Source organism: Sphaeramia orbicularis, chromosome 16 (assembly GCF_902148855.1).
Source record: "Sphaeramia orbicularis chromosome 16, fSphaOr1.1, whole genome shotgun sequence".
NCBI lineage: Eukaryota > Metazoa > Chordata > Actinopteri > Kurtiformes > Apogonidae > Sphaeramia > Sphaeramia orbicularis.
In genome coordinates, this window is record NC_043972.1 from 57,814,907 (window position 1) to 57,837,895 (window position 22,989).

The following is a 22,989-nucleotide window of genomic DNA, read 5'->3' on the forward strand; positions in this document are numbered from 1 at the left end:
ATTTAGGTTTTTTGATACCGATTAAGTTTTAATTTTTATCCGAATTCTCCGGTTTTGTAACTTTTTCCGATTAATACCCGGTAAGTGATAATCCTAGTTTTCTAAATTATACAATTGTCTATTTTTACTAGGTTAGACCTTTTTCTATATTTAGTTGTAATTACTATTTTTACATTTTCACTTATTGGACTCTTTTTCTCGTTTTACAAATTCTTTAGGAATTTAAGTCTTTTCAGACAACTTTGTAGTTTAAAGAAGTTTTCCATTTTTATTCTTATTCGTCCGATTTTATCCGATTAAGTGAATTTTTACGAATTTATCCTATTGGATTCTTTTTCCAATTTTTCAATTCTTTATGAATTTGAACCTTTTTCAAAAGACTTTTTGAAGTCATTAGTTTTATTTCCATTTATCCGATTTTTCTCGGTTATTGGATTTTCTACGGATTCAGTCTATTCGACTTGTTAATTTAGATTGATTTTTGGATTCTATTTTTATAGTTTTACTTTTCCGATTTAACCGGATTTACAACACTTTCTAATTTTTGATCTTTTTACCAATTCGTGATTTTTCCTTTTACAGAAGTTAGAGAAATAATTATTTTGATTTGAGAACTTTTCCAATTTTGATTTTCTTTCAATTTTTGATTGAAGAAAAGAGACTTTCAACACCATTTTATTTTTATGTTTTTCTTCCCATTGAGGACATCAAGCGAGGCAACAATTAGGGACATTTTCACAAGGCTGAACTGTGGGTTGAGAGATTACAACAGGGATTGCGTTGAAGTAAGGAAAATTGAGGACAGTTTAGGTTTAATAATCAGGATATTGATTTATGGTTTTAGAAGTTCAGTTTAATGATTTTATTAGGGATTAATTGATTGATGATTTATGTATATGCTTTGCTTTGCTAAAATTGCCTACAATAAATTTATAAAAAGTAAATTCTAAATTCTCCTTGAGTTATTTCCCTGTGTGGTATATTATGTTGGTGAATGTAAAACGTTAGGTTTATTGTGTGCATAACATCAAAGGTCCTGAAAGTATTTTGGCCTTTATCCACCTACCATTTTATGTCCCGAAAGCCTGTTTTTCCTGGCTTTTAAATTATTACCTGTCATGTAACAAGTGCACTAATCCATGTGGAACAGCTACCAAAAACCAACTGGACTGGTATTATTACTGACCACAGAGTGGGTTTCTCCTGGCAGTTCTGGTACCAGGGTTAGCGGGACAGAGGTTGGAATTAAAGGTAGTTAGAAGACAGCTGAACTTATTTTGGAACACTCGCCTGAGTAGTACCTCTTCGGGTTAGTTCGTGAGGGTAAGACCCCAGTTCAGACACGAGAGGTCAGGACCCTATTTAAACGGAGAGCTGAATCACGGTAGTACCGGAGGATTAACACCCTTTATAGCTCTGTGCACGGCCCTGGTAATAATACAATAAGCCAACTATTAATTAATAACATTCGTGACCATTTGCCAGTGTTCACAGTCTATGACATCACATGCAGAAATACAGTGACTTGCAAAAGTATTCATACCCCTTGAACTTTTCCACATTTTGTCACGTTATGACCACAAACAAATAGATTTTATTGGAATTTTATGTGAAAGACCAACACAAAGTGGCATAAAATTGTGAAGGAGAAAGAAAATGATACATGATTTTAATATTATTTTACAAATAAAAAACTGAAAAGTGTGGTGTGCAAAAGTATTCAGCCCCGTTTTCTCTGAGCAAAACTCAGTTTTTGTTTTTTATTTGTAAAACAATATTAACCCTTTCATGCATAGTGGTCACTACAGTGGACAGCTATTCTACAGCTGTTCTCTTGTATATTCATGGATTTTGTTGTTCTTTTCGGGTTTTTTTTTTTTTTTTTAACACATATCTTTATTAAAGTTTTAAGACACTACATATCTTTTCTGACATGAATTGATAACATTATGTAGATCTCTCCTGATCATAAACCCCCAGAATTACAAGCCCTCCCCATAGTTTTCACACAATTTATCAGTAAATACATGTTTCTGTGAAATCAAAAATTAAGTGTGGTGTCCAGCTGAGTGGACATTTTTGCAACTTCATGAAAAATAGGTTCATAATATATATATATATATATTTTTTTTTTTTCATTATTATTTAAAAAAAAATATATATATATATATTTATTTATTTAATTATTTTGATTTTATTTATTTATTTTTATTTATTTTTCAGAAGAAAATTTTCACTCATGTTGTTTTTTTCATGCCTAAAGAGGAATAAAAGCACTCAGGAAAAAAATTTGATTAAGGTTCTCATAATTTGTGCATGAAAGGGTTAAAATCATGTATCCTGTTTTTTCTACTTCACAAATGTATGCCACTTTGTGTTGGTCTTTCACATAAAATTCTAATAAAATATATTTATGTTTGTGGTCGTAGCATGAAAAAATGTGAAAAAGTTCAAGGGGTATGAATGCTTTTGCAAGCCACTGGAAGTTAATCAAACAGAATATAGATGAGTAAAATCAGAGGGATCCATAAACAAACTTAAACATGAATTATTGGAGTAAAACTGGGATATAATTCACAGAAAAAAATATCTTAACCTCACATATGACAAGTTCCTAAGAATATTTACCTCATTATATGATAAACATTGTCCAGTTAAGAAATATAACAGAAAACGATCATATGCTCATTGTCCACGGATAACAAAAGGGCAACAAAATGCATGTAAGAAAAGAATAAACTTTACAGTGATAAGACAGAGAACTGAAGAGGCAGAACATAAAGATAAAAAAATACAAAACTAAGTGAACTAATATTATGAGGGTATCAATCAATCAATCAATTAATCAATGCCGTTAAAGGGTGATTATGGTAAATACTTCTGTCTCGTGTTTCAGGTCCACTTTAGAATTAGAATAAAACAAGGCAATAAAGTAGAACATAGAACAACAGAACATGACAAAATGTTTGAATCAGTTCCATTGATGTCCTGAACTTTCTGATACATGAAGTGGTTCTTCGTTACCACACATTCATCAGCAGTTCAACACATTTTCAATTAAATCAAAGCCATTCTGCAGGTCAGGGTCAGACCAGTGTAAAAATGTGAAACCAGTTTGATATGAAGGAAAACACTGGACCGGACCAGTACCAGATTGGACCACTAGATGAAGCACTGGTGTCTGACACTCAGTCTGTCATGTGTCCTTTGTTGGTGGTGAACTTCCTCCTCAACTGGAATGTGATCTCCTTCATGTTGTCGGCCTCAGTTTGGGACTAAACCACTACCAGTTCATCAGTCATTCTGTCTCATCCATATGATGTTCACCATGTTGTTTATGACTGATGAAAAACTACATGGATTCAGGACTCTGACACCTTCAACCAATGGTGTTCTTCAGGTTATGCAACAGTTAATTTTCTCTCTCTCTCTCTCTCACACACACACACACACACACACACACACACACACAGTTGGGGGTTAAAAAAAGAGTAGAACATTTTGGGGTATGAACTTAAACTGCACAGAACAACTATGGAAAGGACAATGAACAGGTGTGAACCCCAACCAGCAACAGAATCACAACAAGTGACTGATTAAACGTCCACAAAGTCAATAGAAGTAGTGTCCCCATTGAAAGCAGCTCTTGTAAATATTCTTGTAAATCAGTAAATATATTTCAAGTTGGATTCTTTATGTTCTTACACTTTTCTTAAATATTTCAAAGTAATAATAATACCAATAATATGGCAGTGATAATAATAATAGGCAAATTATAATAATAGCAATATTGTTTGTGATAGTTATAATAATAATGATGATTGATGATGATAAACATACTACTAATAATAATCAAATACAATATATACCCTTATTCTTCAAAATAAAGAAGTACTATCCCCAATGAAACCACGTCCTTGTTGACCTCCACTAGTTGGACTTTACACGTTGCGGCAGGTTGAGGTTCTGTAACGTCACTGTTGTGTGAAGGTGGTGCATTAGAACACACTTCTTTACTCTGAGGACAACAAAACACAGCTTTCAGTCTGGTGTTTGTCTTCACATCTGGACTCTATGGAGCCAGATCTGGAGGTTTTTAAGTTTGATGTTCTTGTCAAAAGAAGTTGGTGCTGCTGGTTCAGACACTGCGTTTCTTCTTGTCATCTGATGCTGAGGTACTTTTTCATCCAGATGCTGATGATTCACATCTGTCCTGATGATAGGAGAAAGCAGAGTATGGCAAGAATCTTTTTTCACATCTGTAACACTCAAACTGTTTCGGTGTTTTTCTGCCTTGTGGATGCGTAGGTGTGTTTTAAGGATACACATTTGAGTGAAAGTCTTCCCACAATGGTCACACTCATATGGTCTTTCACCATTGTGGATGCGTAGGTGTCTCTTGAGGTGATTCATTGTGATGAAAGTCTTCCCACACTGGTCACACTCATATGGTCTTTCACCGTTGTGGATGCGTAGGTGTATCTTAAGACTGTATATCCAGTTGAAAGCCTTCCCACACCGTTCACACTCATATGGTCTTTCTCCGGTGTGGATGCGTAGGTGTGTTTTAAGGATACGCAGTAAGGTGAAAGTCTTCCCACACTGGCCACAGTGATATGGTCTTTCTCCAGAGTGGATGGCTCTATGTCTTCGAAGGTCATGTAATGTGATGTAAGCCTTGTCACACTGGTCACAGCCATATGGTCTTTCACCTTTGTGGATTTGAAGGTGCCTCTTAAGACTGCGTATGCGGTTGAAAGTCTTCCCACACTGTTCACAATCATATGGTCTCTCTCCGCTGTGGATGAGTAAGTGTGTTTTAAGGGTAGACATTTGGGTGAAAGTCTTCCCACACTGGTCACAGTAATATGGTCTTTTTCCGCTGTGGATGCGTAGGTGTCTCGCAACGTGATTCAATCTGGTGAAAGTCATCCCACACTGGTCACAGTCATATGGTTTTTCTCCACTGTGGATGTGTTGGTGTGCCTGAAGGGAACTTATTTGGGTGAAAGTCTTCCCACACTGGTCACAGCTAAATGGTCTTTCTCCTCTGTGGATGCGTAAGTGTCTCTTAAGGCCATTCACTTGGGTGAAAGTCTTCCCACACTGGTCACAGCCATATGGTCTTTCTCCTCTGTGGATGCGTTGGTGTGCCTGAAGGGAACTCATGTAGGTGAAAGTCTTCCCACACTGGTCACAGCCATATGGTCTTTCTCCACTGTGGATGCGTTGGTGTGCCTGAAGGGAACTCATGTAGGTGAAAGTCTTCCCACACTGGTCACAGTCATATGGTCTTTCTCCACTGTGGATGCGTAGGTGTATCTTAAGGCTACTCATAGTGGTGAAAGTCTTCCCACACTGGTCACAGGTGGGTCTTCTATCCATGTTTGCTGGAATCAGGTGATCTTTGCCAGACACAACTTTTAGGTTTCTCTTAAAATCCACTTTTGGCTTCTTTCTACATCAAAACACAAAGAAAAAGAAGACGTGGACACTGAAATGCAATGGAATGTAACAGAACAAACACATCTCTTCAGGACCAGATTAAGCAGATAGACTAAATTAGCTAGTTAGGTAATTAACAGGACATTTTTAAGACAACCAATATTTAATGGTGATGGTTTTATCATTATTATTATTATTATTATCATAAATAATAATAATTCTTATTCTTATTGGTAGTAGTAGTAGTCGTATTTTATAGTTTTGGAAGAAATTTTAAGGGCCTGAATATGTGAGAAAACTCAATACTCTTATTCTACAAGTGAAAACTGATGCAGATTCAATAATGTACTAATGTGTTTACGAAAAAGTTTCTTGTTTCATGACAAAACCTCAGAACTCGTTGCACCACTATGATCATACGAGGTCACATAAGGTCACCAACTCTAATGAATTGGATCTTCAGCTTGTTAAGACTTTTCTGACCAAATTTGAGATGAATATGTTCTTGTGTACACATCAAAACACCAAAACATTTACTGGTACTAACAGGTGGAACAAGGAGTCAGATTCAATATTGTCATGTCATTATGTTCAGGGTGTGACTCTGATCATACATGTGAAGCCATGATGAGGTAAATGTGGAAATAATATCACATTTTTTATTTATATGAATATTTATATAAATACCAAATATCTTACTATTTTCTCTTCAGATTTTCATTTTCACACATTTACAGTTTTTCTACCTGTCTTTTTCTCTGCAATTGCTTGTTGTTGCTGTTAACTGTGAAATTTCCCCACGGTGGGAGAAATAAAATCTTATCTTATCTTATCTTATCTTATCTTATCTTATCTTATCTTATCTTATCTTAAGTTTGGTGCTGATTGGATAAAAAATTGTTGAGTTATAACAGTTTGGCTTTTCTTGCAGCTGCACCCTGAACTACAGAACCACAACAACAGAAAGGCACACAAGAAAAAAAACACACACACAAGAAAAAGAAAATCACACAAACAAGAAAAAGGTTCTTCTGGAAAAGGTAGGTACCTGCTGTGACCAGGATCTGGATGCTGATTGGATTGTCTTTGACAGGTGGGAAAACTGGAAGTTTATATTTATCCTCGTCAGACCCAGCTATGGGCTTTCTGTCCACATTTGTGGACAAGAGTTTAACAACTTTATACAAAAAGAAAAGAAAACTGTCCACCACAAAGGACATTCCATAAAAAATTTAAAAACTGCATCTGAAAAAAACTGTTTCATCATGATGTTTCCAATATAGGCACTTATTTAATAAAACATTTAAAAAGCTTCTACTTTGCTGACATTTCCTGGGTCTTAGGAGGTTAAAGCTGTGAATGACTTCCATCACTAATTTTTCTTCAAATTTATAAAACCTGAGTGATAACCTCCTTATCACTAATCCATAAGTCTTTCCGTGCTAACGCACCTAAATCACTTCCGTGCATTGTGGGAAGTGCAGCTCCAGCCGTGCCTTTCCTGCCAGGCTGCTGCGGCCATAAGGCAGCTGAACTTCCACTTCCCACAATGCATGACACAATTCTGAAAATGCCCCAGTTACCTCCCAGCTCTGTTTGGAAACCAATGGTTTGTTTTTGTTGGAGTACACTTGGAAATTTTTCACTTCTTTGTCTATTGTCAGAATAAAACACATTCAGCTTGGAGTTCACCTGTGCCGTTTACTACACAACGCAGATTTCATCTGTTACATATGTGTGTGCTGATGTCATATCAGTCGCCTCTATACATGCACCAAGTTTCAAGTAAATTGAAACAAAATTGATGTTTTATAGGCATTTGAAATTTTGCCCATTATAAGCAAACTAGTGCACTGACCTGTGGGAATCCACAGGTTCTAGAAGCAGTAGAGTTGATCAAATGGGGAGCTGAGCTAAGTTTACTGGTGTAACACAGAAAATAGGAAAAAAATAATGGCCCTCATTTTGTTTTGTATTGAAATCAAAAGTAACGGAAAAGAATGCATTCATAATGATGTTAAATAATTGTTTGAAAGGGCTTTACAGTAATGTCACTGTGTGACTTCATCACATTCACATGATTTGACTAAGTTTACTGATGAAACACAGATTAGGAGGAAATAGAATGGACTCATTTAGGTTTGTATTGACATGGACGTGGACCAGAGACTTTTCCACAGGACTGAACATGGAGGAGGCGAACGTTAACGGACTGGGTCTGACCGGGGACCGGCAGAGTGGAACTGGGCCACAGTAAGAACCAGACCTGGTTCTCCTCAGTTTTCTGTTGATCTGGAATCTGGAATCTGGAATCCAGATCCAGCCCCCCCTCCCTGCTGGATCTGGATTATTATTGATTATTGTGTCAGGTCATGGATATGGAAGACCAAGGCTGCCAAAATTAAATTAATAAATACATCATTTAAAAAGACCTTAAATGTGTCATTAACCCTTTCATGCATAGTGGTCACTCCAGTGGACAGTTATTCTCCAGCTGTTCTCTTGTATATTCATGGATTTTATTGTTTTAGTTCCACCTCAGCCGACACAGTGGATCATCCCATACACAGACATTCATATGATTACTGTAACTTTGCTGTTCTTGATAAATCTGATCTGCAGTAACATGCTTGAGTGTAAATCAATTAATTTTTATTGTTAATAGACTGTAATTAACCATTTTTCTCAAACAAAAAGTTTTTTTTTTTCATATTATCACCATAAAGTGAGTGATAACTAAAATCGCAGTATGTTAAAATGTGACAAAACACCAGATTAGCAGCATTAAAAAAAATGTTCATACTTTTCACACAGTGTATCAGTAAATACATGTTTCTTTGCATCAAAAATTAAATGCATGATTTCCAGCTGAGTGGATATTTTTGCAACTCCATGAAAAATAGGTTAATAGAAAAATTTCAATCACATTGTTTTTTTCATGCCTAAAGAGGAATAAAAACACTCTGGAAAAATATCTTGATTAGGGTCAAAAAGCAGCATTCAAAATCTCTCTGACGGGACATTTTAGAGACAATTTGACCCACATTTTCACTTTTAAATTAATTTTTACTTTACTTAGACCACAAGGGATTATCCAAAAAAGGAGCTACTTTATATCGAAATAAATGTTGGAATGGCGATCAATTAAAATTTGCTCTCTGATGGGACATTACTGTGCTTTGACCCATTAAGGTTCTCATAATTCATGCATGAAAGGGTTAATGTAATACTTTAATACAGCAGCCCAATCTAATGTGACACAGCACACTGAGGTAAAGTTAGCAGCAGGTTGGATATTTGATGGACATTCAAAAGCCATCGCCTTAGGGACTATCAATAAATGACTGCGCTAAATGTTTTTCTTCAATAGTTTCTCAGTCATGTGACCCAGAGACTCCAAACCAGTCTCAAATTATTAGAATAAACAGGACCTTTAGGAAACACCACTTAATATTTCTCTCCAGTCTATATTAACTTTTTTTATGAATAATATTCATAAAAAAATATTAACTGGTTTGGAGTCACTGGGTCACATGACTGAGAAACTATTGAAAAAATTGCTATTTTTCATAAAAGTATGAATAATATTAAAAAAAAATATGAATATAGACTGAAGAGAAATATTAAGTGGTGTTTCCTAAAGGTCCTCTTTATTCTAATAATTTGAGACTGGCTTGGAGTCTCTGGGTCACATGACTGAGAAGCTATTGAAGAAAAACGTTTAGAGCAGTCATTTATTGCTAGTCCCTAAGGTGAACTAACTTCACCTCAGTACACAGCACAGATCTATGGATTTATCTACAGGTCTTAGCTTTAGCCACCTTAGCTTCTGGAGCTGCTCCTGAACACATATGTGAACTGTTTGGTCTAAATGGGACTAACTGGAGCCAGAGCCATACAAAAAAAAATAAAAGTCTCCCGTGGCATTAGACTAATTCTACATTTGTATAATATAGAACAGAACAGGACAAATGTCCTCCCACCTCAAATGAAAGAGGAGGGAGAGAAAGGGTGAGCTTCACAACAGCACGAGACGGAGAGGAGTTCATAACACTGTTAAGTTTCATTTTCACCCCACCCCCACCCCAGTAGGTCAGAAACCGGCCGACGAACCCCCCCCCCCCCCCCCCCCACACACACACACACACACACACACACACACACACACACACACACCCGACCGAACCGTGCGCCCCCTTCCCGTTATAACTATTCTAATTCGTACTTTAACCGAAGCCCCAGTTCCACCGTAAACTCTGTGTATGTGTTCAGGTGTCACTCTTAAACTTACCTGGATCTGCAGGTTCAAACATGGACACCTCTGTTCTGCAAATACACTCACTTTTCGCTGCTTGGAGCTTCTCTCCAGTTTGCTGCTGTTGCTGTTGTCGGGGAGTCAGTGCGCCTGCGCAGAGTGAGGTCTTTTTTTTTTTTTTTTTTTTTTAACCTTATTTAACCCTTTCATGCACACTGGTCACTAGTGATGTTTCAGATGTGCTGAGGCTTCGAAGCGTGTGTCCAGTAATGGAGGGGGCGTTTCCGCGAAGCGCGTGTCGAGGTTTGCTTCATTTAGGGGAGGAGCCGCAAATGATGACGTCCGAAGCGTCGCTGCCCGGCTGTACCACGTGACTGCTTCACGCAGTGGTTCAGAGGTGGTTCTATGTGATTCAGGTTTGACAGCAGAATAAACCCCTCAGCTCTGTTCAACATGTGGGTTTGTGACTGAGAGATATGTGACTCACAACAGAGTTTGTGTGTATATTTATTTATTTATTTATATATAGTTTGGATACCAGAGTTTGGATAGCGTTTATATAGTTTGGAGATAGTTTAAAGACTTTAGAGCACATATGTCAAACATGCGACCCGTGGACCAAAACTGGCCCTCCAAAGGTTCCAATCCGGCCCGCAGCATGATTTTATGGAGTGCAAAAAATTACACTAAAGATATTAACAGTCAAGGGTGTTCAACTCATTTTAGACCGATGTGATCTAAAGTAAAATAATAGTCTAAAAACCCTTACAATAAAACATGAACAACCTGAAAATTAAGTACAATTTTAACAATATTCTGTCTGTTACTAAATGTTAAATGATTTTGGATTTGTAGATCTGATTTGTAAGTTGTGTTAATAAGTTGACACGTAATATTGTAGACATTCTTATTTTAGTTACACTTTCCAAACTTCAACATTTCAACAGTATTATGTTTGTGTAACATTGTGTGTAATGCACATGTACAAGCGTTAAGTTGAGGCATAATACTGTTAAAATTTAGCTTATTTTTCCTAAGAAATTACGATTTTTTTTTCGGTTATTCACATCTTTTTTGTGAAAAGATAGTTTGTAAATCTAAAGATTTTCATAATTTAATGATTTTATTGCACTAAAATAAAGAGAAAAACTTGGGGTGTTCATTATTTACAGGTTTTTATGCTGTTATTTTAATGGTTTGGCCCACTTGAGATTGAATTGGAAGAGGAGGATTTCCCCTGTGTGGGAACATTTGGATTTGATAACTCCTAATAAGGTCAACTAAATCTAACATTATTTCAGACACATAAGGTTTGTTTATCTGGAGTACTGGGAGAGACAAAAATTACTGTATCCAAATTTATATAATCTTGTTCTTGTGTATTTGTGCATCTTCTGTACCGTGTGAAAGGCTGTTTTCAAAGGCCGGAGAGGTTGTGTCAAAAAAAAAAAAAAAAGAAATCACTTCAAACCAAAATCTGTTGAGAAACTGATATTTGTGAATAAAAATAAATTAAATCTCCCCTGTCCTGTACATCATTGTCCAAGTTACACAAACATGTTCAGTGTCCTCTTCCTAGTTCCATAAGTATTTTCACTGTCTTCTGCCTGTTTAAGTCCATGACATTTTCCTAAAGTAGCAAAAAAAAACATTATACAACACGGGTGTCAAACATGCGGCCAAATCTGGCCTGCCAAAGGTTCCATTCCGGCCCTTGGGATGAAAGTGCAAAAATGAACCTGAACAGTCAAAGTTGTCCAGATCCTTTTGGTTCAGGTTCCACATACAGACCAATGTGATCTCCAGTCAAAATGACAACACAATAACCCATAAATAATGACGACTACAAATTTTCTTTGTGAAAAATTATGTGGAAAAAAATTTAAGTAAAAAAAATAACATTACACTCTGAAAATATTTACATTTACAAAATTATTCTTTCACAATAAAATGCAAATAAATACATAAATAAAAATAGGACCAATGGCCCTGTAGCGTACCGGCCAAATTCAAAGCTTTGGGAAATGTATCCAGATGCCATTTATTCTCACCCAGTTCTGTGTATTTATTCTGTTCCAGAAATAGCCCATGTTTTGGTCATATTCCAATCAGATGTGTAAAAAATTCAAATTCCAACTTGATATCATTGATACTGATTTATTGGATCAATCCACTTCCTATCTGTTATAATGGGAACATTTTTCAAAGTCGCACCAAATCCAGAATCAGATCTGGATCCAAATAATTTCCATCCCTTGTGCTGACATCATCATACAGAAGCTGTATACCAAGTTTGAAGTCAATCAGAACTGGAGTTTGGGAGAAGAAGACGATTGAAATGTTTTCCCCATAAGAGCCCATGTTAAATTTTGCATAAGTTCCAGATCCAGAAGAAGATCCTGATCAGCATGTGGACATTATATTTTGGTCATCTCCCCATCAGGGCTGGACTGGAGAAATTTACACTGGATATCATTTATATTTACTGAGTTATTGCGTCCATCCACTTCCTATCTCTTATAATGGGGACATTTTTCAAAGTGGCACCAAATCCAGAATCAGATCCGGATCCAAATAATTTCACTAACTTTTGTTGACATCATCATAAAGAAGCTGTATACCAAGTTTGAAGTCAATCAGAACTGTAGTTTCAGAGAAGAAGACAATTGAAATTTTTGTAACGGACGACAGACGATGATGACGGACGCTGCATGACGACAACAGTTTACGGCCTGTTGGCCGGTAAGCTAAAAACAAAGATGAACAACCCGAAATGTGCAATTTGAACAATATTCTGCCTGTTACTAAATGTTTTGTGCATTTGTGGATCCACTGTGATCTGTAGTTGTGTTAATGTTAACAGATGGAATATTGTAGAAATTGTTCAAATTTTAGTTCCAAACTCCAAAATTTTAACAATATTCTACCTGTTACCAAATGTTTATGGAACATTGTGTGTAATGTACATGTATAAATAATAAGTCCAGGCATAATATTGTTAAAATTGCACTAATTTTTCTATGAAATTTCAGTTTTTTCAGGTTATTCACATCATTTTTGTAAAATGTAAATATTTTCATAATTTAATTGTTTTTTTTTTTGTTTTTTTTTGTACTAAAAAAAAAGAAAAACTTGGATTTGTTGTTATTTATAGGTTATTAAGTCATTATTTTACACATCTGGCCCGCTTGAGATCAAATCGGGCTAAATATGGAACTGAACTAAAATGAGTTTGACAGCTCTGTTATACAACCTCCACCATATGATACTACCAATTGGGGGAAATTTACACACACAGAATACATTCAAAATATTTTATTATACACATATGTGATAATTTATGTCGAGAAATTATGTGGTCATACATTTTTTGTTATTCATAGTCATTCCACAGAGCCATAACAGACCCAAAAATTCAATGCATCACACATTCTGTGGTTCAGATCCAGCTGCCTGTGATTCTACACATGGCCAGTAGGTGGTTTCATGTGCACACGAAGCCTCGAAAAATGAACCCTTCCTCGAACCAATGGACTCTATGCACAGCCCCTCTACTTCCTGAACTTACCGCTGTTTTCTTGGATATTCATGGCTTTTTTTTTTTTGCTTTTTTTTTTATATTATCTCCATGAAGTGAGTAATAACTAGTATTAGAGTATGTTAAAATGCGAGAAAACATCAGATTAGCTGCATGAAAAATGTTTTTATTTCATAGTTTTCACACAGTTTACCACTTTCTGATGATGTGTCTTAAATACATGTTTTTTTTGCTTCAAAAATTAAACGCATGGCGTCCAGCGGAGTGGACATTTTCTAACTCCATGAAAAATAGGTTCATAAAAAAATTCTATCGCGTTGTTTTTCTTGTGCCTAAAGAGGAATAAAAACACTCAGGAAAAAAAAAAATCTTGACTAAGGTCCTCATAATTCATGCATGAAAGGGTTAAATATCAATTTACAAACATTGTCAAACACTTAACATATAACACAATACATACAATACACGAGAATACAAATATGAAATTAGAATATAATCATAAAGTCAGTATATATACAGGATATATTTTCAATAATTTATATACAAAAATAAATCAATATAAATAAGTAAATAAATAAATGCATAAATAATTTCTCATCTAAAATTTCATTAAATGTCAGATGATACATTAAATATCTTATCAAAGCTATCAATAAATGTCCTATTTTTTTATTATTAACAAGGGCTAATTATTTATAAAGTGAGTTAAATTCAATTAAAAAATGAGGAAAGTTGGTTTGGAGAATGAAAATTTTTGCTTTAATCAAATGTTTTCCCAATAAAATGAAAAAATGACCTAATACTGCAGACATTTGTTCTTATTTTCATAATAACATGAAACAGTATGACATGTTAACATGGGTGAAGATATAAGAACACAAGTTAGACCAAAACTGCTTTGTGATGTTACATTTAAAAAACAAATGGTTTAAAGTTTCATCAGCATGTTCATAAAAAACACAGGAGTTATCCACATCTTTGAATTGTGAAATGAAAGAGTTGACAAGATATATCTTGTGAAGAATTCTGAAATGAGTTTCTTTTACTTTGTTATGGATCCAGTATTTGTGAGGTAAAAGCCATGATTTTTCCCAGTTTTTGTCCTTGAAATGATGCTGCGTTCCAGGCCATTTTTCAAGCCCGTAAGTCAAGAATTCAAACCATCGACTCACAACTTTGCAACATTCCAGGAAAGTCATGTCAAACTGCCTGAGCGCAAGGAATTGTGGGAGTTAGATGTAGACAAACAGCATGGTGGACCGTACGTTATGCTCATTTACAATCATTTCTGTAACCAGAGGGGTTTGTTTTTTGCTTATCTGAGGGAAACAGTAATTTATCTATGTTATTTGTATATTTGATTGATTGACTGATTGATTGATTGATTGATCGATTGATGGTTTTATTTCGAATATGAATGTCAAAACAGAAGAAAATAAATAAACAAAACACTTAATCATAAGACATATAATACATATTCGAAAAGGAGTGAGAGGAAGTACAACTTATAAACTCCCCCCCCTTCTCCTTATAGAATTAATAACAATAATAACCTTCCTAGTCTAAGCATATCTATACTATATACTATAATATGACGATACTTACTATTAAATAATTTGGTTTCTGGCTTTATATTATTATGAACAAATATAATATGATTTACATAAACACATAATACAATAACACATATATGTAAATACATATTCATACACAGATCTATACACACATGTATACATATACACTTACATATATACACACACACACATATATACACACACCTATACTTATATACTGTATACCACATACTTGTACATCTTTATAACACCCAGTGATCCCCAACCCCTCCCTCATCCCTGTACCTCTGAAACATTGTGTCTTTCTACGTCCTTTTAAATTCTTTCATCCTTGGACGTTGCTTAACTCTATATTAAATCTGTTCCACAGTCTCACCCCACTGACTGAAACACAAAAACCCTTCCTAGTGTAGCGTCATGACGGTGCAGTCAGTGAACAGAGAACAGACTAGAGCCATTAATTAAATCATCTCTCTCTCTGTGTCAAACCAAATTCCTGAACAGCCATGCTGATTGGTTCGTATCAGGTCAATGCAGGGACATCCTCTGCAAGTGACATTTATGAAGACAGATGGTCCTAAGGAATGGACCTAACTTAATCTAAATGGACAAAGCTAAGCCTTTGTCATCTGTTCTTCATCACAGCCATCTTCCCTGTCGTGGTAATTTAAGAAACCCAGGAAACTGAGTGTTTACACTTAGCCAACCTTGTACTTCCACAGCTGTGTCTCATTAGGTTTAGGTAAACCTAAGGACAAACACTGAATAACAAAATCACTGTGTGCCATGTTAATAGTGTTACAGTAACGTGTTAATGTTGATTCAGCATGTCTCATGACTCAGCAATAAAGAAGATGTACCAGGCCATGACAACAGTGTAGAAGTAAGTTTTCCACCACATTTCCTCCCTTTTGATTATTCAACCGAATCAATCATGCAAAAACATAAAATTTACATAAGAGTATTAATAAAACATTAAACCATAAGGATTACACATCGCTATCTTCGTACAACATCAAATCATCATCATCAAGACCATCTAAGTCATCAAAATCATAATCATCAAACACATCATGCTGTACCATACTAAAAGTACCAATCACATTGTTAATCATAGAACGTAGTATAGGAATAATGCAACAGGATAATACAAGGAGTAATACAAACACACCAAGAATCACAGCAGCAATTTTCACCAACAGCCTTCCACCCCCCCAGACAGCAGCCAGCCCCAAAAATCCCAGCCTGTTGTACTGTATGCAGTGTTCTCCTCATGTAGGACTCGTCTAAGGTGATCTAGCTGATTGTGGACGTCTGACATGTTAGCAGTAACATCAGGTACATAGGTACAACACTGGTCACCAATAAGATGACAGACACCTCCCTTTTCGGCCAACAGGAGATCTAAGGCTGCCCTATTCTGTAATGCGACCGTGCAGAGAGCTTTCATGTCACTTGTAAGAGCATCAAACCCTTGTTCAACAGACGCAGCGAGATTCTCTAATTCCACAGAAAGTTCTTCTATGTACCAGGCTAAACGAGCAGGGCCGTACATGGGAATAATAATGATTGGAAATTTATGGCCACCTGAAATCTGATCCCGTTTTACACGGGTGTGAGGCGGTGACATTAATGGACTGATGGTCAATTTGGAGATAGCTGGAACCAAATAAGAGAGGTGACATGTACCTGCCCATCGTGCTGGGAGATACAGATAAGAATGTTGCCCACACCATATGTGTAGGACAGCCATACCCACAATCAGAAGGGGTTAGAGCTACGGTGGCATTATATGTGGTAGTAACATTAGTTTTAGCATCATAATGTGTCAGTGGGGATGGTGGACCCAGTAATGCAGTGAGGTTGTAGAGGACTATAAATGGAGAAGGGGAGAGTGTCCCTGTTGTTGGAAAAGTACATTTATCAGTCCTGTTTTCACAATTTGAATATTACACCCAGATGTGTGTCCCAGATTATAACGTGTGTGTTCTGTGACTGGGGAATGGAAGCACAACTGTGGAATGAAAAAAGGATTAGAGAGATTTCTGAGCCGAAAAACAACATTTTTCTGTACCATAGTAGTATTAGTGTCTCTAGAGAAATTTCTTGGGTTTCTGAAGGTCATGTTGGGTCTCCACCCCAGCCAGGGGTACGTCCATGTGACAGACGGCCAATCTCCCACTGTCCACTTTATCATTGTCAACAGTGTGTGGTTGATCGGGAGAGGATAAGGAGCAAACAGAGTATCTTCGTGTGAGCTGTGTGGCATCAAACTGCACACATAGCACACAGATTAGTGACATGTCGTGTCAGGTCACGTGTCACTCGCCACCACGTGTTATCACTATACTTGTGGTGATCAATGATGTGGCGGTCACATCCGTGACGTCTCCGAGGTTCTTCTGTCCCTTGCTGTCCTCCGACAGACCAGGGCGCAACAGGAGTGTGATGCGTTGGTGAAGGATCAGATACCTGACAGAACGTGCCCACGTACCACATGTACAGGCACATGAAGGTGATACAGATGGCAGCTGACCTTTTGAGCACCTCCATCGTCGTCGAATCAGTGTATGTGTGGGGCAGGGGGTCTTCAGTCACTCGCCAGCGACCAGGCAAAGGATAAGTGTATATGAGACGTCACTGGGGTCGTTACCACCGCTAGGTTTCAACCAGTGAGTCTTGTGAGTGTGGGTGCGTGATGCAGGGTGTCCAGCTCCGGTGTCCGGTCTACGTTGTCGATCGATGATCCGGCCCGTCCTCAGCAGCAGTCGGCACTTCTCCCAGAAACCGCTTACAGTGGGTCGCGTGAATCCACGTAGCACGTTCAGCAACCTTGACCGCTGTGTGCGTCGTCAGGAGCACCTGGAAAGGCCCTCGCCACCTGCGCTGTTTCCAGTGCTTTCGTCTGAAGTCCCGGATCCAATTCCCCGGCTGTAACGGGTGAAGCGGCTGGAGACAGTTCCACGAAGTCCATCATAAGATGGTCAACCGGGAGGTTTGGTTGGTCATGACCTGCTGAGCGACAAGGGAAAGACTTTGTCGTGTTATGGGCGGCACAGATAAGACATTTCTTGCAAAATTTCTCTGCAACCACTGTAAACCCCTTTGTAAACCAGTGTTGTGCAATAGCATCTAACATTCCTCCCTTAGACAAATAATCTACGCCATGTGTCAGCTTTGTAAACCAAGGGAAGAAATGTTTGGGCAGACAAGGTCGTCCATCAGCTGCCCCAGGTGAAACAAAAGACACAAGCCTGTGAAGAAGGACAACAAAGGAGAAGGTCATCAACATACTGTGAAGGAGCAACACCTGGTGGGAGGTCAAGGTGGGAAAGCGAGTCGACCAACATAGAATTGTAAATGGTTGGGGTGTAGCAAAATCCCTGTGGCATGTGTGTCCATGTGTACATTTTGTTTTTGAACTGAAACGCGAACCAATACTGGCTATCTGCATGCACGGGAACAGATGTGGACACGTTTGAGAGGTCAATGACAGAGAAGTGAGACGCAGTAGGTGGGATTTGAGATAAAATCGTGTGTGGATTTGGGACCGTGGGTACGCGTGGAACCACAGCTTTGTTCACCACCTGTAGGTCTTGAATAAACCGCCATGTGTCTGGGTCAGGAGGGGCTTTTTTCACAGGAAAAATAGGGGTCCTGACCGGTGGATCCGGACAGGGGACTATAATTCCCACATTCAAATAAGCTTCAAACACGGACTGTTTCTGACATGGCCTGTAATCAGATCGTGGGGTGATGATGACCGGTGGGCAGTTCCGGACGAGACCCACATCATGTGGACCAGTAGCCCAGACATCGGGTGGGATATCAGCCAGTTCAGGTGGCACGGAGACGGGTGAGAGGCCTGTGGGAGATGTAGACATACAGGTGAGCGCTTCATCATTTAACAACTGTACAGTTTTCTGACAGTCAAACACTGATCTCATGCTCTGTCTGTATACCCCCAGTCGGGGAGAGAACATGATGGCAGGGTCAGAGGTGGGACACAAATCTGACACCTGGAAGGCCTTTTTCACAAACGGGCCCACGTCTTTCCAATCTGCATGGCATGGTTTGGAAAGAGCAACATGTGTGGTGCAGCACCAAGCCTGTAAAAAGAATGTTGGTTATCAGTCAGTGACACAGACAAAGCACAGAAATGTGAATCCCAAAACATGTAACCTGTTGTGAGCTTATCAGAAGTTGTGCAGAAAAACTTTTCCTCATATGTGGGGTCAGGGCCTCCAGGACTGAAATGAGAAGCACACGATAAATCATTTGGGGGTGAGACATAAGCGCCAGGCTGAAGTCTGCTGTCACTTAGCTCGACCCATTTTTCTGTAATTTGGGGGGAACAGACTTTCCACTGGTATACAGAATCTGGTGAGCCAGCAGCATACCTAACCATTGTGTGTGCGTACACACAATGTGAGTGGAAATCCGTGTCCGTGACTGTGTTTCATTGAGTTATCGTTAACCCCTCTGGACCCGATTCAAGGTTTATCCCCAGTTTGCACATCAGATCCCGGCCGCATAAATTAATGGGACAGATGTGTGAGAGTAAGAAACTATGTTGGAAAGAACATTCCTGTGAAACACATGTCAACGGAACAGTAAAGCACTCTGTCCTGTTTACCACCAGCCGACACAGAAATAATAGTTTTTCCGCTCAACATTGGTGTAGGTGTTAAGTCTGCATGTCTGATCACAGAGTATGTAGCTGCACTATCTACTGAAACGGTAACTTAAAACTGTTTATAGTAAGATCAACCACAGGGAGTTTCTGATAGGAGTCAGTACACAGCTGAGCGTGTGTGTGTGCTGGCATGTGCAAAGCAGGGGGCCGGGGGGGCTTGAGCCCCTGCCGCTTTGATCCTCTGCCTACAAGTGTCCTTTTTACTGTTTTTTTTTTTTTTGTGCAAAAAACTGCATGACTAAAATTTTCGTGACTAAAATTTTGATCAATGATAATAAATGTTTAGAGTGGTTTAATTTGGCTGTCACTGGACCTGGTCATGGTGCCCTTTCATCTCTGTCAGGCCACGCCCCTTCCTCCTGTGCAACCTTGGTTGCAACACACACACACACACACACACACACACACGCACATGTCATGTGGTCTGGAGAATGAATGAGGAGGAGGGAAGTGCTGCGATTCCAGGTACATGAGAGTCCACCCGCTATCTGCCCAAAACATTCACTTGTCTCTTTTGGTCCTGGTCCTATTCTTCAACAACTATAGTTTTGGGGCCAAAAACCCATCGTAAGTGAGTAAATAATTCAATATCATCGTCACGTCATGGAATGAGCTCCCAGACTAGCACACTCTAACAGCTGGGTGCCCACCTGAGTCTGAGTCCTGCTGAAGCACTCACACAGATTTGCTTCTGTTTTATTTCCATAAACTGTTGAGTTTTAGCCGCAAAATTGTAACACATGGTAATAGTCCTCACTTGCTGAAACAGTCACTTTTTCTTCAGTTTTCTCTGTTTTTGCATAATACCTTTAAGTTTACTCTGAGCTTTAATGAACATCTACATGATCAGTAAATTAAATATAGGGTAAAGGAAGTGATTTACACTGAAAAATGCAAAACACAGAGGTTTTTATTATAATAAATGTTGATAAATCACATGAGAAACGTTAAAAAGAGAGAAAAAAATCACTTAGAAGCTGCCATAAAAGTACCACTGGGTCTTAATGGGTTAAAATGTGCTGAAGTAATTAAATTCTGCTAAACCCATGTAAAATTGCATAAAAAGAAAACACATCCATGTCTTCTTCTCATCCAATACCTAAATCCGGCCCTTTTGGTGTACAAGAGTCATAAAACTTATGTAAAATCCCCCGACTCTTTCATCAGTGCCAACACTTTGACATTTCTGCTTTTGTTTCAGAAACTGCTGGATCCATTATCGTAATATCTGTGTTCGCCTCAAACATCTTGAGTGAATCTTATTTGAAATAACCACAAACCTCCACAAATATTCCCATCAACCTGCTCAATATAAAATGATACAGCTAGAAATACGACAATATAAACTTTATTATTATCATGTAATGTTAAATGGTTTGGCTTGGGTTAACACTTCCTCTACATGGTTATTTCTTAACTGTGGAAAACCTAAATATCATCATAAATATGTCCTAGAATGAAAAGAAACTAAATAATCAATGTGTCACTGTAAAAGTAGGTGTAAAACCGAATGTAAAATGAAAGTATTTCTTGTTATTAACATTTACTGTGTAGCGTCATGACGGTGCAGTGAGTGAACAGAGTCAGAAACAGAACTATACATTATTGCATCCTCCTCTTTTTGTCACAAACCACATTCCAGAAAAGCCGTGTTGATTGGCTGGTATCAGGTCAGTGCAGGGACATCGTCTGCAAGCGGACGTTTATGAAGACAGATGGTCCTAAGGAATGAACCTAACCTAAATGGACAAAACTAAGCCCGTTGTCGTCTGTTCTTCATCAGAGCTGTCTTCCCTGTCGAGGTAAATTAAGGACTCATGGCTTGAGTGTTTACACTTAGTCGACTTTGTACTTTCACATCTGTGTCTCATTAGGTTTGCTCATCCAGAGGTGGAGGTAAACCCAGAAATTATTGGTTTGGGTTGATTTAAGTTTAAGCTTAGTTATAAATCTATAATTAAATTAATCAATAAATCAACGCTCCTTTAATCAATACATTGGTTATCCATTTCCGTTACAACTGTCATGCTTTTATACATAATTTAACATCTGTTTTCAAGAATTTGTCTTGGACTTACACTGCAAAAATCCAAATCTTACCAAGTGTATTATTCTCATTTACTAGTCAAAATATCTCATCACACTTAAAATAAGACAGAATCACCTACAGAGGAACTTGTAAGGGAGATAAAAGAACTTATTTTTAGACAATAGATCTAGAAAATCTCATTTCAAGAAATCTTACCAAGATAATTTTCACTTCTTCCATTGGCAGATTTTTTTTGATGAATTGAGCAAAAAAAATATCTTGAATTAAGCAAAAAAAAAATCTGCCAATGGAACAAGTGAAAATGATCTTACTAAGATTTCTTGAAATAAGATTTTCCAGAACTATTGATCTATTGCAGGGTATTAACACACAAAAACTTCTACACATTACATCTTTATTTCCACTTCTATAGAAACTGAACATCAAAAGAAACTTTTCACATATTCTATGTGATGCCATTTCACACCATTTTATTAAATATGAAAACAAATTCTTTCTTGTTCTTAAAAAAAAAACATTAAATTAACAAACAAAATACAACAAACAACAAAACAGTGGATGAGTATCCAGAGGATAATGTAAAATATGACAAAGGGTAGTTCAACAATGTTCACATTCAGCAACAAGCAACATTATTAATCCACAGCAAGTCAAAGATCTCAATCTCATTGAACATCTGAAGTGAATCCAGAGTATGTGCAGAAGGTGCACAGCCTGTGTTAGGGCTCAGGGAGGACACACCCAGTACTGAGGACACTGATCTGGACCATTTGGTCAATCTTTGACTTGCTGTGGATTAATAATGTTGCTTGTTGCTAAATGTGAACTTTGTAATTGGTAGTTATTCATTTTCATGTGCCCTTTTGGAAGTTTGAGCCCCTGCCCCTTTATAGCTCTGTGCACGGCCCTGGTAATAATACAACTGGAAGCACTCGGAGAACGCAGACCTCCGCCAAGGCTGATCAGTGGCCCTCCCTGTGGGCCCCCCCACCCCCGATCACCACCAAAATTTAAGAATTTCTTCCTTATACCATTTCCAACAAACCCTGAAAATTTCATCCAAATCTGTCCATAACTTTTTGAGTTATGTTGCACACTAACGGACAGACAAACAAACAAACAAACAAACAGACAAACAAACAAACCCTGGCAAAAACATAACCTCCTTGGCGGAGGTAATAAGCCGACTATTAATTAATGACATTCGTGACCATTTGCCAGTGTTCACAGTCTATGACATCACATGCAGAAATACAGTGACTTGCAAAAGTATTCATACCCCTTGAACTTTTCCACATTTTGTCACGTTACGACCACAAACAAATAGATTTTATTGGAATTTTATGTGAAAGACCAACACAAAGTGGCATAAAATTGTGAAGGACAAAGAAAATGATACATGATTTTAATATTATTTTACAAATAAAAAAC

General features: G+C 37.7%; 1 pseudogene; it reads right to left on the reverse strand.

The window, feature by feature from the left end:
* LOC115435845 (zinc finger protein 850-like) overlaps positions 1 to 22,989 on the reverse strand; it is a 67,137-nt pseudogene that overhangs the window by 18,488 nt on the left and 25,660 nt on the right.